The 19146-nt window shown below is 47.4% G+C and overlaps 1 long non-coding RNA gene across 1 annotated transcript in view; it reads right to left on the bottom strand.

The window, feature by feature from the left end:
- LOC124002525 overlaps positions 1-19146 on the bottom strand; it is a 43476-nt gene that overhangs the window by 11999 nt on the left and 12331 nt on the right. Inside the window, exon 2 of the long non-coding RNA XR_006833048.1 lies at positions 18230-18442. This is a non-coding gene — a long non-coding RNA (uncharacterized LOC124002525). The remainder of the gene's footprint in view (positions 1-18229; positions 18443-19146) is intronic.

Below are 19146 nucleotides of genomic sequence, written 5' to 3' on the forward strand. Positions count from 1 at the left end.
CTGATGATCTGGTGCTTCTGTCACCAACCAAGGAGGGCCTACAGCAGCACCCAGATCTTCTGCACAGATTCTGCCAGACCTGGGCTCTGACAGTAAATCTCAGTAAGACTAAAATAATGGTGTTCCAAAAAAGGTCCAGTCACCAGGACCACAAATACAAATTCCATTTAGACACCGTTGCCCTAGACCACACAAAAAACTATACATACCTTGGCCTAAACATCAGCGCCACAGGCAACTTCCACAAAGCTGTGAACGATCTGAGAGACAAGGCAAAAAGGGCATTCTATGCCATCAAAAGGAACATAAAATTCAACATACCAATACTTGAATCATAGAGCCCATTGCCCTTTAGAGGTCTGGGGTCCGCTCACCAACCAAGACTTCACAAAATGGGACAAACACCAAATTGAGACTCTGCATGCAGAATGCTGCAAAAATATCCTCTGTGTACAATGTAGAACACCAAATAATGCATGCAGTGCAGAATTAGGCCGATAACAACTAATTATCAAAATCCAGAAAAGAGTCGTTAAAAAGGTGGAAACTAAGCTGCACTTCCTAACCTCCTGCCCAATGTATCACCATATTAGAGAGACATATTTCCATCAGATTACACAGATCCACAAAGAATTCGAAAATAAATCCAATTTTGATAAACTCCCATATCCGTTGGGTGAAATACCACAGTGTGCCACCACAGCAGCAAGATTTGTGACCTGTTGCCACAAGAAAAGGGCAACGAGTGAAGAACAAACACCATTGTAAATACAACCCATATTTATGCTTATTTATTTTCCCTTGTGTACCCTTAACCATTTGTACATCATTGCAACACTGTATATATACGTAATATGACATTTGTAATGTCCTTATTGTTTTGAAACTTCTGTATGTGTAATGTTTACTGTTAATTTTGATTGTTTATTTCACTTTTGTATATTATCTACCTCACTTGCTTTGGCAATGTTAACGCATGTTTCCCAAGCCCCTTGAATTGAATAGAGAGAGAGAGAGAGAGAGAGAGAGAGAGAGAGAGAGAGAGAGAGAGAGAGAGAGAGAGAGAGAGAGAGAGAGAGAGAGAGAGAGAGAGAGAGAGAGAGAGAGAGAGAGAGAGATGAGGAGAAAATAAAACACTTTGGAGGTACAGAGCTGCGGGCAGGTTAGTGAAGCACGATAGCACACACACACTCGCACATGTGTAAATCTACACACACTCACACAACCCCGCGCACACATAGAAAATAATGGGGCTCTGAGTAACACATCTCAGATCCCTCAGGGCCATATTGTTACTGAATTTAAGATATGGCCACAGACGAGGAAACAGGCCGTTTCTTTGGGATTGATGTTCCATTCACGCAACACGCTTTCATGTCCTACAGCAGCATTGTCCTAGAACCTTCACAACACTGCCAAGAGCTTAAGCACAGGATGGTGATGTAATCGCCTACACAATGAATCTAAGTGGGCATCGCCATTAGGCAAGAGCGACCTCACGAATCCCTCACTTCCTTCTCGAAAAACACGTAGGACGTGGAAAGCGAGGAAGAGGAGCAAGACCCTGGAATGCTTGTTGGCTGACCGAGTCTCAGGCATTCAAGGGCTTTGTTTCGTGCTTTTTTAACCTGGCGACAGAAGGTCCATTTCTGGATACAGAGTTTGTGTGGTTACAGACGATCCATTACGAGAGACTTGCTAAGTCAATGCACATTCAAGGCCCGGTTCCTCATTGTACACGCTGTTCTTTTGGCTACAGAATATGTGTGGCTACAGAAACTCAGTTTCTGGCTACAGAGTTTGTCAGGCTACAGAAGATTAGTTTCTCGCCACAGAGTTTGTCAGGCTACAGAAGATTAGTTTCTCGCCACAGAGTTTGTCAGGCTACAGAAGATTAGTATCTAGCTACAGAAGACTAGTTTCTAGCTACAAAGTTTGTCAGCCTACAGAATTGTAGAATTGTACACGCTGTTCTTTTGGCTACAGAATATGTGTGGCTACAGAAACTCAGTTTCTGGCTACAGAGTTTGTCAGGCTACAGAAGATTAGTTTCTAGCTACAGAGTTTGTCTGGCTACAGAAGACTAGTTACTAGCTACAGAGTTTGTCAGGCTACAGATGATTAGTTTCTAGCTACAGAGTTTGTCTGACTACAGAAGACTAGTTTCTAGCTACAGAGTTTGTCAGGCTACAGATGATTAGTTTCTAGCTATAGAGTTTGTCTGGCTACGGAAGATCCATTACAGCACCGTCAACACTCTCTGAGCCCCGTCCTCCTCGACGAGGAAGTGATATCATGGAGTGTCAATGTCAGAGTGTGTCACGTCTAAGACCTAATGCACACCACACACACACACACACACACACACACACACACACACACACACACACACACACACACACACACACACACACACACACACACACACACACACACACACACACACACACACACACACACACACACACACACACACACACACACACACACACACACACACACACACCAAAGACTAGCCCATCAAAGGAAGGGATGTGAGAGATTCTTTCCTGAGATGAAAGCGAGGGATATTCTCTCATTTCAGAGGGATCGAGCTCAGCTCTTCTCCCTCCATCGCTACGAAAAGCCTTGAAGAAACACTAACACATTTTTTTTTTAAAGATGGAGGAAGAAAAAAAAGTGATTTACGTCCCACTCGGTGTTATTTGGTCTGTCACTTCCAATTTTCTACCACGGCTTTCCTCTTAGCTGGCTTCACTCACTCTGGTCCCCCCCCCCCCCCCCTACGTCTCCCTCCCTATCCAAGCCTGTATTTGTTGAGGTAATTACAAAGTGACAGCTTCAAATCCTCTGCCACACACTCTTCATTATAGCCACCTCCGCTTCAGAGGCCCCGCTGATGACTGGTTTTGATGGGCTTTTGCTACTGTGACACTGTGTAGCATGGATCCGTCCTACAGTATATCCCTGAGCAGAGGGTGGACGCACTTTTTGGTGTTTCTATGTGCATCGGTGTGTATTGCTGAGCTGCGGTAAGCTTCTGATGCTCGGAAAGGCAAAAAAAATGCCTTTCGACAGCAGATTTGGGGGGGGACTCCATCTTCTCTATTTTCCATCCCCCTTTTCTCCCCCTCTCTTCCTCTCTGAAGATGTAAGAGAGTGTGTATCCCCCCATCCCCATGTCTTAAGAAGCTGGGACCCCTGCAGGTCAGCCTATTTGATGACCTCCAGAAGCATTTACTGGTGTGGTGAAACCTGGAACCTGGCCAAGAGTCTCGCCGAATCAATTATGTTTCTTTTGAAGTGAGAAACTCTGAAGTTGATAGGTGTAGAAGAGATCATATCTTAACAGTCTGACCATGACCAAGACTCCGGCCATATCAGCCATTTTTCATCTTTAAGCCGAGCTCAAACCTCTTTTCTCCCTTAACACAGGGTCTTCATCATTAAAACGAGTGACACACGCAAACACGTGTGCCACATAAACATTCACGTACGCACACACACACACACACACACACACACACACACACGCACGCACGCACGCACGCACGCACGCACGCACGCACGCACGCACACACACACGCACACACACACACACACACACACACACACACACACACACACACACACACACACCTTCAACACTAGTAGGTGATTGTGAAACATCTTTGATCTTTTTCTTCTCTTCTCTGATATGTATTGCCTCTACATAATCCATGACAAACATAATGTGATTTGATGTATCTCTAAGTGACAGAAAAACAGCTGACAGAAATTAATAAGTTACCAGGGCAAGGAGAGAGAAAAAGGGGGAGGAGGTGGAGGAGGAGAAAGAAGAGGGATAACCTGGCAGCGAAACAGACAAATCATCAAATCATCTTTCAGGCATATCGGTATGGAGAAAGTCAACCTCAGACAGAACAACAGCCTTGCATTTCTCCTATTACCCAGGCCTATCTTCTCTGGCTCCAACCATTCTAAGAAAACAACGGGGGTTTATGTAGCTATGAACAATTTTCTGGATTTTTTTAAGGGTTAGGGTTCGGGGTTAGGGAAAATACAATTTTGGAAGGGAATACATGTTTTGGTCCCCACAAGGATAGTAAAACAAAATTGCTCGTGTGTGTGTGTGCACGCGTGCGTGCGTTTTATTTAGAGTAGTGTACTGCATTTCTTCACAGTCAACATCTGGATTTATTTCTATACTGGTATGTAGTAAAAACACGGATGAAGGTTCACTTTGTTGATGGATTACATCCCACATCCAAAGACAGGTTACAGTAAGATACAGCCTGAGATACTGGCATGTCCTATAAAGTGGTGGTGAGAAGTGGGACAGATGTGGGGTTTATAGCTTGTTGTTGGCAGAGGGGCTCAGTGTCGGTTGTGTGTGTGTGTCTGCTTGCTTGCAGTGTGTGTGTGTGTGTGTGTGTGTGTGTGTGTGTGTGTGTGTGTGTGTGTGTGTGTGTGTGTGTGTGTGTGTGTGTGTGTGTGTGTGTGTGTGTGTGTGTGTGTGTGTGTGTGTGTGTGTGTGTGTGTGTGTGTGTGTGTGTGTGTGTGTGTGTGTGTGTGTGTGTGTGTGTGAGCGCTCAGTTTTCAAGTTTAAGGTTTAAATGTCTTTCTTGCAAATGCCTTTCTTGCATAACAATGTATTACTAGAAAACAAATATGAAATACCCAATAAAGTAAGTAAGTAGTGAAGTAAGCAAGAATACTATATACAGGAAGCAAAGTTGGGTCGGAGGCCATCCAGTACGGTGCCATCTTCCAGTAAGCCTGATTTATTTAGGAATTCACAGGTGGTGGTCAGTGCGAGGACAACCTTTGCCATTGCCTAACCTTTGAACTTGAGCCAGGGGGTGCCATGTGACCCTCTAAATCTAGTTTGGGACACACAATCATGATATGGGAAAGGAGATGATTGACACAAGCCAGGTCAAACTTAAATAAGCCTCGAGAAAAGCTTCCCTGATGTCTTTAGTGGACAGAGAGTGTGCGAGAGAGAGAGAGAGAGAGAGAGAGAGAGAGAGAGAGAGAGAGAGAGAGAGAGAGAGAGAGAGAGAGAGAGAGAGAGAGAGAGAGAGAGAGAGAGAGAGAGAGAGAGAGAGAGAGAAAAAAAGAAACAGAGAGAGAGAGAGAGAAAGAAAGAAATATACACAGGCATTATGGATTTAGCTGTTTCACTCTATGCAAGGTCGTTTCCCATTCTGATATATTCTGATATATTCTGATATGGTGTAGGTCCTGCCTGTCAAGCCCTACCCTCTCCTCCTTTCCCTCCTCCCCCTATTCAGACGGTTCTAGGCAACAACCTTGGATACACATACCTTAATCTGCTCACACTTAGCCCCCCCCCCTCTCTCTCTCTTCCTGCCTCTCCTCTCTTCCTCCCTTTGTCATCCCTGTTGTTCTTTCCATCCCTTTGAAACTTAAAAATATCCTGGCCCGATTGTGTTCTGTTCTGTGCATTCTGTTACCATGGTAATTGCCATGCAGAGCATAGGGAGGATGTGTGTGTGTGCATGTGTGTATGGGTGTGTGTGTGCATGCGCTCGTGTGTGTGTGTTCATGTGCCAGTGCTGTCAGCCAAGCACAGAGGGTGTCCAAATCTGTTTTAAAAAGATCAACTATAAAATTTGAATACCCCACCACCCCTCCCTCCCTCTTTCCTTCTCTCTGCAGTTGCTGCACCAGCTCCCTCCTTCAAACAAACCGTCCCCCCTTTCCCTTTCTCTCTCTCTGCAGCAGCAGTTGAGAAGGATGGAAGAAACTCACAGGTCTAGTGGGAGTAGAACGTGATGATAGTGAGGAAAGGAGCGAGGGGCTGGGGCTCATCTGGCTTACAGATTTCAGCAACAGCAAAGTCTCAGTAATCATGGCATCTCGGTGTCAGCTTACATTATCCTCCGCTCTGACCATAAACCACTGGTACAACTGGTTTTAATGGAAAACCCTGACTGGGTTGTGAGGGGTGTGGGGTGTGTGGGGGGGTTGAGTGTGTGTGTGTGGGGGGGGGGAGGGGGAGGGGGGGGGGGGTCGTTCCTGTTGATTGAGAGAGCAAGAAAGCTTTTTATCTCGTTTATCCAGGGGTGGTCCACAGTCATCCAACCTGAGGAGAATCAACCAACCAAGAGAAGAGGAATGGGAAGGAGAAGTAGTCTGTGGTTCATGCTCATCTAAAAAGCTCCACATGTTCACCTCAATGAGCCTGACTGTGTTGTGGCACAAGTGCTTATTGAGGCATGGCGAAGACCAAATCAAGAGCTTTTCATTGGTGTGTGGGTTCCATCTCAGTCATCCATAACATACAGTTGGGCTGTGGTCAAAATTAGTGCACTATAAAGAGAATAGGGTGCCATTTGGGACGCATACTGTGTTGGAACTGTGTGAACTGAACTATTTTAACTGTTCTTATTATTTCATCTGTCGGGTGCTATATAGTTTTGACTGGGTGACTGGTGTAAAAGAGAGAGAGATAGAGACAGAGACAGAGACAGAGACAGAGACAGAGACAGAGACAGAGACAGAGACAGAGACAGAGACAGAGACAGAGACAGAGACAGAGACAGAGACAGAGACAGACAGACAGACAGACAAACAGACAGACAGACAGACAGACAGACAGACAGACAGACAGACAGACAGACAGACAGACAGACAGACAGACAGACAGACAGACAGACAGACAGACAGACAGACAGACAGACAGACAGACAGACAGACAGACAGATAGATAGACATAACCTCAAATGGCATCGACAGAGATGGTCGCCTAGCTTCGAGTCCTTAGGAAACTATGCAGTATTTTGTTTTTTATGTATTATTTCTTACATTGTTTCCCAGGAAATCGTAAGTCTTGTTACATACTGCCGGGAAGAACTATTGGATATAAGAGCAACGTCAACTTACCAACATTACGACCAGGAATACGACTTTCCCGAAGTGGATCCTCTGTTTAGACTACCACCCAGGACAATGGATCCAATCCCAGAAGCCGACTCAGAACAACGGTGCAGACAGAGATGCCTCCTGGTCAGGCTCCGTAGACGTGCACATCGCTCACCGCTCCTGAGTATACTACTCGCCAATGTCCAGTCTCTTGACAAGAAGGCAGGCAAAATTCAAGCAAGCGTTGCCTTCCAGAAAGACACCAGAGATTGTAACATTCTCTGTTTCACGGAAACATGGCTCTCTCGGATATGTTGTCGGAATCGGTTCAGCTGTGTACATTCCCCCTCAAGCAGACACCACAACGGCCCTCAAGGAACTTCACTGGACTCTATGTAAACTGGAAACCATATATCCTGAGGCTGCCTTTATTGTGGCTGGGCATTTTGACAAAGCAAATTTGAGAACAAGGCTACCTAAATTCTATCAGCATGTTGATTACAGTACTCACGGGGGTAATACACTCGATCACTGCTACTCTAACTTCCGCAATGCATACAAAGCCCAGCACCTCTCGTCCGGTCCATAACCCTCCCAGTTAACCAGGTACTGGAAACCCCTTCCACACGGGCTTAATCCTAGACACATGGAAAGTAGGCTGAATACAGAGGGTACAAAAAAGACAAAAGACAAACAGCAGTGGGGCTAATGACTCTAGAGATGGGGAATGGACTGATGAAATGGGGGGAAAGTTTACGGGACTCTACTCGAAGTGGCAGGTCCCGGGTGGAGAGCCATACCCTCTGCCCGAGCCGACGGCATGGAGCAGGGGTCCAGTGACGATCCGCTTGTCGTCTATACCTGGAAGTGGTCTTCAACAGAAGGGCTCTCTTCCAGGTATGGGCTCTCTTCCAGGTATGGTGACAGATGAACATCTGGGCAGAGGGATTGCTGACCTCTTCCTTTTGCTCGGGGAAGAGTGGAGGCTGATATCCCAAGGAACACTCGATGGGCAAGAAACCCGTGGCAGAGCAAGGAAGGGTGTTGCGAGTGTACTCAGCCTACACCAGTTGCTGACTCCAGGTGGTAGGGTTGGCGGAGACTCGGCAGCAAAGAGTCGTCTCTAAGTCCTCGTTGGCACACTCTGACTGGCCTTTAGACTGGGGGTGGAATCCGGAGGACAGGCTGGCCGACGACCCAATGAGCGTGCAGAATGCCTTCCAAAACTGGGACGAGAACTGCGGAGACCATGTCCACCGGGAGAGGAATGAAGTTGGTGGCTTTGGAAAACCGGTCGACCACAGTCAGGATGGCAGTGTTGCCCTCAGACGGTAGGAGTTCCGTTATGAAATCCAGGGATAAATGGGACCAGGGACAGTGAGGGACAGGCAGTGGTTGGAGAAGACCAGCCGGAGTTTGCCGAAGAGTCTTGTTCTGTGCGCAGAAAGTGCAGGCGGTAACAAATGCGGCAACATCTGGAACCATAGTAGGCCACCAAAAGCGTTGTCGCACAAAGGCCAGGGTCCGATGAGAGATTGGCCTTGGGGGAAGCAAAAGAAGAAGAGGATGTCATAAATGTAGACGAAGACGAACCGGTTCAGCATGTTGTGGAGAACATCATTCACCAGAGCCTGTAACACGGCAGAGGCATTGGTGAGGCCTAAGAGCATGAGCAGATATTCGTAGGGGCCACTGGCCGTGTTGAAGGCGGTCTTTCACTTGTCCCCCTCTCATATCCGCACCAGGTGATAGGCGTTTCGTTGATCCAGCTTCGACAAAACAGTGGCCCCCTGGAGCAGCTTGAAGGCTGAGGAAATGAGTGGTAGTGGATAACAGGTCTTCACAGTAATGTCATTGAGTCCCTGGTAGTCAATGCACGGGCACAAGGTCTTGTCCTTTTTCTCCATGAAGAAGAAACCTGCGCCAGCGGGAGAGGAAGAGGGACTGATAAATGCTGTAGCTAGGGAGTCTCCAATTTAGGTCTCCATCCTTGATCTCTGGGCCCGACAGAGAGTACAGACGCCCCCGGGGTGGTGTGGTGCTAGGGAGAAGGTCAATCCCGCAGTCATCGGGGCGGTGCGGCAGAAGGGAAGTGGCCCGGGACTTGCTGAACCCCTCCCAGAGGTCCTGGTACTCCGCGGGAATGGCGGAGAGGTCCGGAGCCACTTCCGAGCCCCCAGGAAGACGTCCCGGGACAGGTTGTGTCGACTTCAGACAGTGATCACACCCATAGACCAGTTGATGAGGGGATTGTGTCACTGGAGCCAGGAGAATCACAAAACCAGGGGAATCTGGGGGGACTTGAATAGTCTTGCTGTGATTCTCTGACATATGTAAGTTGATGGGAGTGGTGTTATGGGTGACCCGACCTATAAAGCGCCCATCCAGGGCTCTAACATTCATGGGAATGGACAGGCGCTGAGCGGGGATGTTCAGCTCGGAAGCCAGTGTGGTATCCAAAAAGCTTTCACCGGCCACAGAGTCAATGAGGACCCAGAGAGATTTGGACTGTTTCCCAACAGCAGAATGACATGAAAAGGGGTGCGAGTAAGGGAAGCAGAAAAGTTCTCCATGTGGCCCACCAGAGTAGTTGGTCCTCCCGATGAGCTTGGTCTTTTACTGTGCGAGAGGACACAAAATTACCAAAAGTCCCGCAACACAGACAGCTGCTTGTGTTGATCCTGTGTTGCCGTTCTGCTGGCGATAGCCCAGCTCTGCCTAGTTACATAGGCTCGGGAAATAGTGCCTCAGCCGTCTTCAGGGACTCTCAAGGAAGGTCGGGAAACCTCGGGTGCTCTCGGCAATGGGACCGTTGGGGAATTCAAGGATTACTCAAGGCGAGGTGGAATCCCTGGACGTGCGAGAAAAGTCGAATTTCCTCTCCATCCGTCGTTCCCACAATCGCCCATCAATGTGGATGGTCAAAGCGATGATGGAGTCAAGATCCGTTGGTAACTCCAAAGCAGCAAGCTCGTCCTTAACCTCCTCCAAGACACCATGCAGGAATAAGTCAAATAGTGCTTCCTGGTTCCAGCATTCTCCGCTGCCAACGTGTGGAAATCCACTGCATGGTCGGACACTCTGCGGGCATCCCGCCTGAGCTGGATTAGCTTCCGGGCAGCTTCTCTCCCAGAGAACAGGGCATCAAAAACCTTCCTTACCTCTCCCACAAACCCCTCCAGACCCACGCACATGGCCAGTTGTTGTTTCCATACTGTGGTAACCCAGGTGAGAGTCCTCCCTGACATCAGCATGATGAGGTAGGCTATCTTGGAGCCACCCGAGGGTAAGGAGGAGTGCTGAAGTGCGAAAATGAGGGCACACTGAGCTAAAAACGCCCGACAGGTGCTATGCTCTCCATTAAAGCATTTCGGGGCTCCCGGGAAGGTGGAGTGGCTGGTGGTGCAGCTCTGCTAACCGCCGAGTTACTGAGGAGCAGTCTGCCCCCCCAGACAACCTGCGGAATTGCTCCAGCAGCATGTCCAACACCCGTTCATGGCGCTCAGCCAACGTTTGGACCCTCTCCAATAGACCACGAAGCAATTCCTTGTGCCTACCAATTGAGGCTCCTTGGGAGGAGATGTCATTGTGCAGCTGTCCCGGGTCTGCTGGGTCAATCATGGCCAGTTCACACTATCAGGTATGAAGGTAAGACCCAGATGCAGACAACGTCGAACTAACAATGGTTTAATAATCCAACAGGGGCAGGCAATAGACAGGTCAAGGCAGGCAGGGGTCAGTAAACCAGAGGTGGGGCAATGGAACTGGACGTCAGGCAGGCTCAGGGTCAGAGTAGGTGCAGGCAGGCTCAGGGTCAGGGTAGGCAGAGGTCAATAATCCAGAGGTGGGGCAAAGGTACAGGTCGGCAGACAGGCTCAGGCTCAGGGTCAGGGGCAGGCAGAGTGGTTGACTTGACAAACAAGACGAACTGGAAACAGACAAACAGAGAACACAGGTATAAATACAAAGGGGACAATGGGGAAGATGGGAGACAGCTGGAAAGGGGTGGACACAATCACAAAGAGAGGTGAAACAGATCAGGGTGTGACAATGGGAAGAGGGCCAGCCATGTCACGGACACCGACGTCACACTTCCGGACGGGCTGGGCTCCTTCTTGGCCCGCTTTGAGGATAATACAGTGCCACCATCGCGGCCCGCTAACAAGGACGTTCTCCGTGGCCAATGTGCGTGTAACATTTGGGCTTGTTGGTCCTCGCAGGGCTGCTGGCCCAGACGGCATCCTTAGCCGCGTCCTCAGAGCATGTGCAGACCAGCTGGCGGGTGTGTTTGCAGACATGTTCGGTCCCTCCCTGTCCCGGTCTGCTGTACCCACATGCTTCGGGATGGCCACTGTTGTTCCTGTGCCCAAGAAGGCAAAGATAACGGAACTAAATGACTATCGCCCCCTAGCACTCACTTCTGTCATCATGAAGCGCTTTGAGAGACTAGTCAAGGATCAGATCACCTCCACCTTACCAGCCACCCTAGACCCACTTTAGTTTGCATACCGCCCCAACAGGTCCACAGAAGATGCAGTCGCCATTACACTGCACACTACCCTATCCCATCTGGACAAAAGGAATACCCATGTAAGAATGCTGGTCATTATCTACAGCTCAGCATTCAACACATTCAACCATCCAAGCTCATCATCCGGCTGGAGGCCCTGGGTCTCAACCCCGCCCTGTGCAATTGTGTCCTGGACTTTCTGACGTGTCGCCCCCCCAGGTAGTGAAGGTAGGAAACATCTCCACTTCGCTGACCCTCAACACTGGGGACCCACAAGGGTGCGTTCTCAGCCCCCTACTGTACTCCCTATTCACCCATGACTATTCACCCATGACTAGATTCCACTGGGATTCTCTGCCTCCAACCCTATTACAGGGGCTGAGTCACTGGCTTACTGGGGCTCTCTCATCACCTCGTCACCTGAGTGAGTTGATTCACTGTTGTGGTCATCCTGTCTGGGTTGCCCCCCCCCACTTGGGCTGTGCCGTGGCGGAGATCTTTGTGGGCTATACTCAGCCCTGTCTCAGGATGGTAAGTTGGTGGTTGAAGATATCCCTCTAGTGGTGTGGGGGCTGTGCTTTGGCAAAGTGGGTGGGGTTATATCCTTCCTGTTTGGCCCTGTCCGGGGGTGTCCTCGGATGGGGCCACAGTGTCTCCTGTCCCCTCCTGTCTCAGCCTCCAGTATTTATGCTGCAGTAGTTTGTGTCGGGGGGCTGGGGTCAGTTTGTTATATCTGGAGTACTTCTCCTGTCCTATTCGGTGTCCTGTGTGAATCTAAGTGTGCGTTCTCTAATTCTCTCCATCTTTCTTTCTCTCTCTCGGAGGACCTGAGCCCTAGGACCATGCCCCAGGACTACCTGACATGATGACTCCTTGCTGTCCCCAGTCCACCTGGCCATGCTGCTGCTCCAGTTTCAACTGACCTGAGCCCTAGAAACATGCCCCAGGTCTACCTGACATGATGACTCCTTGCTGTCCCCAGTCCACCTGGCCATGCTGCTGCTCCAGTTTCAACTGTTCTGCCTTACTATTATTTGACCATGCTGGTCATTTATGAACATTTGAACATCTTGGCCATGTTCTGTTATAATCTCCACCCGGCACAGCCAGAAGAGGACGGGCCACCCCACATATGCTCTCTCTAATTCTCTCTTTCTTTCTCTCTCTCGGAGGACCTGAGCCCTAGGACCGTGCCCCAGGACTACCTGACATGATGACTCCTTGCTGTCCCCGGTCCACCTGACTGTGCTGCTGCTCCAGTTTCAACTGTTCTGCCTTGTTATTATTCAACCATGCTGGTCATTTATGAACATTTGAACATCTTGGCCATGTTCTGTTATAATCTCCACCCGGCACAGCCAGAAGAGGACTGGCCACCCCACATAGCCTGGTTCCTCTCTAGGTTTCTTCCTAGGTTTTGGCCTTTCTAGGGAGTTTTTCCTAGCCACCGTGCTTCTACACCTGCATTGCTTGCTGTTTGGGGTTTTATGCTGGGTTTCTGTACAGCACTTTGAGATATCAGCTGTTGTACGAAGGGCTATATAAATACATTTTATTTGATTTGATTTGACTGAGTGGCCATGTACGCATCCAACTCAATCATCAAGTTAGCAGACGACACTACAGTAGTGGGCTTGATTACCAACAACGTCGAGACAGCCTACAGGGAGGAGGTGAGGGCAATTGGAGTGTGGTGACTGGAAAACAACCTCTCACTCAATATCAACAAAACAAAGGAGATGATTGTGGACTTCAGGAAACAGCAGAGGCAGCACCCCCCTATCCACATCGAAGGGACAGCAGTGGAGAAAGTGGAAAGTTTTTAGTTCCTCGGCATACACATCACAGACAAACTGGAATGAACCACCCACACAGACAGTGTGGTGAAGAAAGTGCAACAGCGCCCATTTAACCTCAGGAGGCTGAAGAAATTTGGCTTGCCACCCAAAACCCTGACAAACTTTTACAGGTGCACAATCGAGAGTATCCTGCCAGGCTGTACCACAGCCTGGTATGGCAACTGCACCGCCCTCATCCACAAGGCTCTCTAGAGGGTCTACACAACGCATGGCCGGTGGCAAACTACCTGCCCTCCATGACACCTACAGGAGCACCAGGGTGATCATCGGGGATGGTAACCATCCAAGCCACTGCCTGTTCACACCGCTGCCATCCGGAGAGCGAGGTCAGTACAGGTGCATCAAAGCTGGGACCGAGAGACTGAAAACCGCTTCTACCTCAAGGCCATCACACTGCTAAACAGCAATCACTAGCTCAGAGAGGCTGCTACCTACATTGAGACCCAATCACTGGCCACTTTAATAAATGGATCACTAGTCACTTTAAACAATGCCACTGTAAATAATGCAACTTTAATAATGTTCACATATTTTACATTACATATCAGATGTGCAGCAGAAGTCGGAAGTTTACATACACCTTAGCCAAATACATTGAAACTCAGTTTTTCCACAATTCCTGACATTTAATCCTAGTAAAAATTCCATGTCTTAGGTCAGTTAGGATCACCACTTTATTTTAAGAATGTGAAATGTCAGAATAATAGTAGAGAATTATTTATTTCAGCTTTTATTTCTTTCATCATATTCCCAGTGGGTCAGAAGTTTACATACACTCAATTAGTATTTGGTAGCATTGTCTTTAAATTGTTTAACTTGGGTCAAACGTTTCGGGTAGCCTTCCACAAGCTTACCATAATAAGTTGGGTGAATTGTGGCCCATTCCTCCTGACAGAGCTGGTGTAACTGAGTCAGGTTTGTAGGCCTCCTTGCCCGCACACACTTTTTCAGTTCTGCCCACAAATGTTCTATAGCTGTGAGGTCAGGGCTTTGTGATGGTCACTCTAATACCTTGACTTTGTTGTCCTTAAGCCATTTTGCCACAACTTTGGAAGTATGCATGGGGGTTATTGTCCATTTGGAAGACCCATTTGCAACCAATCTTTAACTTCCTGACTGATGTCTTGAGAAGTTGCTTCAATATATCCACATAATTGTCTTTCCTCATGATGCCATCTATTTTGTGAAGCGCACCAGTCCCTCCTTCAGCAAAGCACCCCCACAACATGATGCTGCCACCCCCGTGCTTCATGGTTGGGATGGTGTTCTTCGGCTTGCAAGCCTCCCCCTTTTTCCTCCAAACATAACGATGGTTATTATGGCCAAACAGTTCTATTTTTGTTTCATCAGACCAGAGGACATTTCTCCAAAAAGTACGATCTTTGTCCACATGTGCAGTTGCAAACCATCCTCTGGCATTTTTATGGCGGTTTTGGAGCAGTGACTTCTTCCTTGCTGAGCAGCCTTTCAGGTTGTCGATTTAGGACTCGTTTTACTGTGGATATAGATACTTTTGTACCTGTTCCTCCAGCATCTTCACAAGGTCCTTTGCTGTTGTTTTGGAATTGATTTACACTTTTCGTTCATCTCTAGGAGACAGAGCGCATCTCCTTCCTGAGCGGTATGACGGCTGCTTGGTCCCAGGGTGTTTATACTTGCATACTATTGTTTGTACAGACGAATGTGGTACCTTCAGGCGTTTGAAAATTGCTTCCAAGGATGAATCAGACCTGTGGAGGCCTACAATTTTTTTCTGATGTCTTGGCTGATTCATTTTGATTTTCCCATGATGTCAAGCAAAGAGGCACTGAGTTTGAAGGTAGGCCTTGAAATACATCCACAGGTACACCTCCAATGTACTCAAATGTACTCAAATTATGTCAATTGGCCTATCAGAAGCTTCTAAAGCCATGACATCATTTTATGGAATTTTAGTGTATTTTAACTTCTGACCCACTGGAATTGTGATACAGTGAATCATAAGTGAAATAATCTGTCTGTAAACAATTGTTGGAAAAAGTACTTGTGTCGTGCACAACCTAGATGTCCTAACCGACTTGCGAAAACTGCAGTTAGTTAACAAGAAATGTGTGGAGTGGTTGAAAAACGAGTTTTAGTGACTCCAACCTAAGTGTATGCAAACTTGCGACTTCAACTGTATATACTGTATTTTATTCAATCTATTGCACCTTGCCTATGCCGCTTGGCCATCGCTCATCCATATATTTATGTGTACATATTCTCATTCACCCCTTTAGAATTGTGTGTATTAGGTAGCTGTTGGAAAATTGTTAGATTACTTGTTAGATATTACTGCATGGTCGGAACTAGAAGCACAAGCATTTTGCTACACTCACATTAACATCTGCTAACCATATGTATGTGACCAATTAAATTAGATTAGATTAGATTAGATTAGATTAGATTTGATTTGAGACAGACGGACAGACGGACAGACGGACAGACGGACAGACGGACAGACGGACAGACGGACAGACGGACAGACGGACAGACAGACGGACAGACGGGACAGACAGACAGACAGACAGACAGACAGACAGACAGAGAGAGAGAGGGGAGGTTCCATGTCTTCCTTGCCAGACACATTCTAGGATGGAGGCAGCAGTAGTGTGATAAAGCCCTGTCTTTCCTTGGATTGCAATTACCTCTTGAGGAAAAGGAGACAAAGGGGAAATAAAGAGGAGACGTGTAGGGACTGAGTAATAGGACAGTTAGACAGGCAGTGGCTTTATCTGGCGGTACAAGAGTTCACACGCATGCACACACACATACATGCACACACACATGCACACACACACACATATGTACACACAACCAACACATTTTTTACATTTATTTTTTTACAGTTCTAACACCTTGTTAGCAACCAGGCAGCCAAATAAATGTGTCTTGGTCAGGTCATTTCTCTCCTCTCTCTCACCCTCCTCTCTCTAACATTACTTCTCTGACTACAGTACGTAGCAATCAGCCATTCCATCTGATCTCTTCTGATATTCGCTCTCCCTCGACCACACAATCCCTTCAAACAAACGCCTTTTAATGAAAATGCATTCCAGAGTTGTGTGGATGTAACCGGATTTTCTCCACTCTTTTTCTAGGCTTTGGGGAAAGTGCTGAGGCTCCGGCAGCCCACTTTAAGAAGTGCTGACACCAGAGGATAGGAATGAGGACTACAGATCAGCTTAGGAGAACTCTACACAGTCAGCCACGCGTTATGGAGCAGCAGCACAACCCACCATAAAAATAGGGCCTTCTGTTGTGCATACCAAATGACACCCTATTCCCTATAAAGTGAACTACTTTTGACCAGAAACGTATGGGCCCAGGTCAAAAGTAGCGCACTACATAGGAAATAGGGTGCCATTTGAGACACATCCTTACTGAAATACCAGGATAAATTGTGCACCTATTTCGGGGAGCTGGAATTGTGAGAGCTTTAACCTGGCACATTTGTCATGCTCAAGTGTAGATTCAGCTCTAAGTATTACAAGCATCACAGGCAGTTGTAACACTGTGGTGTCGTCAGTATCGCCTCGTTTCCGTGCCCTTGTCGAAACTTTTACCTTTGAAATTAATGGATAACCAGTAAGAAAACATTTGATCATTTGAGACGGTGTTCAAACAAACATCAGGACTTAAAGTGCTTGAAATAGTGAATCTGTGAAATATCACTCTGTGCATTTTATGCATTAGGTTATGTACATATAATATCCATTACAGACATTCCGGATTGGAGAGGTCGGCTGTACGGTATACATATGGACCTAAATGAAGTCTGAATTTCGAGACATTCCCAGACGACAATAATACCGTGCAGATGTATTGAGAGGACTTGGCGACACAGGCACATTAGTTCCACTGAAAAGACAATGGTTTTGATGGGAACTAATCAAGACCATGAGTGCTGATGCCACACAAATCAATTTCCTTTTTAGTCCTAAAGCTGCAAGGTAATCATGACTGTTTGGGACTGTTTATAAAGGGTAAACAAAGCCTCTATAAATAGACATGTCATAGCATAGGTACATGTGCCAGTAGTTATAGATAACTATACTGAAGCAGTAAGGCCCGAGGAGGTGTTGAATATGGCCAATATACCACTGCTAAGGACTGTTCTTATGCACAACGCAACAAGGAGTGCCTGGATAGAGCCCTTAGCTGTGGTATATTGGCCATATATCACAAACCCCAAGGCGCTTTATTGATATTTTAAACTGATTACCAATGTTGTTAGAGCAGCAATTGTTTTACCTCTTAATAACCCCTTTATAACCAGATGTGTCATAGTAACAGTCCATTGATTAGGAAGTGAGGGGTTATGTCACATCGGTGGCCAACAGATCTCAACATTCCCCATGGTCTGCTGATATGAAGAGTGACAGGGGTTAAGGCAGCAGCGACACATCGGTCCAAACCACAGTCCCCCCCCCCCCCACGGCAGCCAAACAAAACCCAGTCCAACCCTACTGCCGTCCCTGTCTCGCCCCTGCCAAATCCTCAGAGGCTCAGGCCTTGTTTGCAGTGTGGAGACGTCAGAATGTCGACCTCCTACACATCTGAGAGTGAATGTTCAACCCTGGAGGACTGTAGACTTTGCACACAGGGCCCGGCGACTACCAATGACAGAGAATTAAACAAACTTCGAAGAATAGCCCGCACAAAGTAACATTCACTGACAACATTGGTTAGAAGAATGAAAATGAAATGATAATAAAGGTTCGCATGAAGAACAAAACTGAAAAAACTCAACTTTCCAAGCCAATAATGAGCTGAATATGAACAACAACACTCACGACAAATCAACACGTTGACAATACACATTACAACATGCCAAGTCATGCTCTCGATAATGAGTGCTGGAGCAGGGCCTAAAGGGTGATTGGACAGTGAGATAATAAACTAAATGGAGGACACTGAAGGCAGAACATCACATCTTCATGCCTCTCACTTTTAAGATGGCTGGTGTTGGTCTGGACAGAAAAAGTCAGTATTCTACTGGTCCAGATGTCCCCTTGTCCCATTGCCATCCAGACGCAAGCCAGGTTCCTTGACAAGCCTCTCCAGACAGAACCCATTCCCATTGGCCCACACTAGACCGCTTCCAATCTTCTGACAGCTCCTTTCCATGGGTCAACATTAGAGTGGTCCTTTGTGCCATAGCCTGAAAGACAAAGGAAGAGAGCACATCCCCCTTGAGGTTAGTATAATTAAAGAACCTTTGGATACATCTTCGCTCCACAGGGAGCATTGGGGACATATATCCAGGTAGATAATATTCTAGATAGATTATTATTCAGACCCTGCTAGGGCGTTAGTCAGATCTCCCTCATGAACGCTACAGTGGTCGAGGGTGAAAGGTCACATCAAATAGACAAGGCCTAAGAAGACAGCAGAAGACGCCACCGCGCAATTCCCCAGAGTCCGCCATGAGCCAGGACTCCCCCATTCAAAGGTTTTCGGCAAGCGATTGGAAAGGTCGCCCGGCAACACAGGTCAACGCTTTGATCGGATCAGAGGGAAATCTCAAGGCCCTTTTATGCATGAGAAGAAGTGGGCTGCCATTTTGAATTTCAGAGGTGAAAAGCTGGGCCAAAGGGTCCCAAAGGGAGCTGGCAGCTCCTCATTATTCAATCAGCAGCGTCGCTTAGAGGCTGATGGACTAAAACAAGATGGGTGGAAACAAAAAAAGAACCCATGATAACAGTTATTAAACTGCATATTTTATCAGGCCCCCCATTAGAAAGTCAATTGGCGGATATGTATTCATGCAGGCGGCGAAAGGCTCCGAGAGAGACTGACCCCTATGCTTGACCTCTTTAAGGCTTTGAACTTTCTTTTTAGTTGTTGTTGTGGTGTCGACTCCCT

This window comes from Oncorhynchus gorbuscha, linkage group LG18, assembly GCF_021184085.1.
Source record: "Oncorhynchus gorbuscha isolate QuinsamMale2020 ecotype Even-year linkage group LG18, OgorEven_v1.0, whole genome shotgun sequence".
Lineage (NCBI taxonomy): Eukaryota > Metazoa > Chordata > Actinopteri > Salmoniformes > Salmonidae > Oncorhynchus > Oncorhynchus gorbuscha.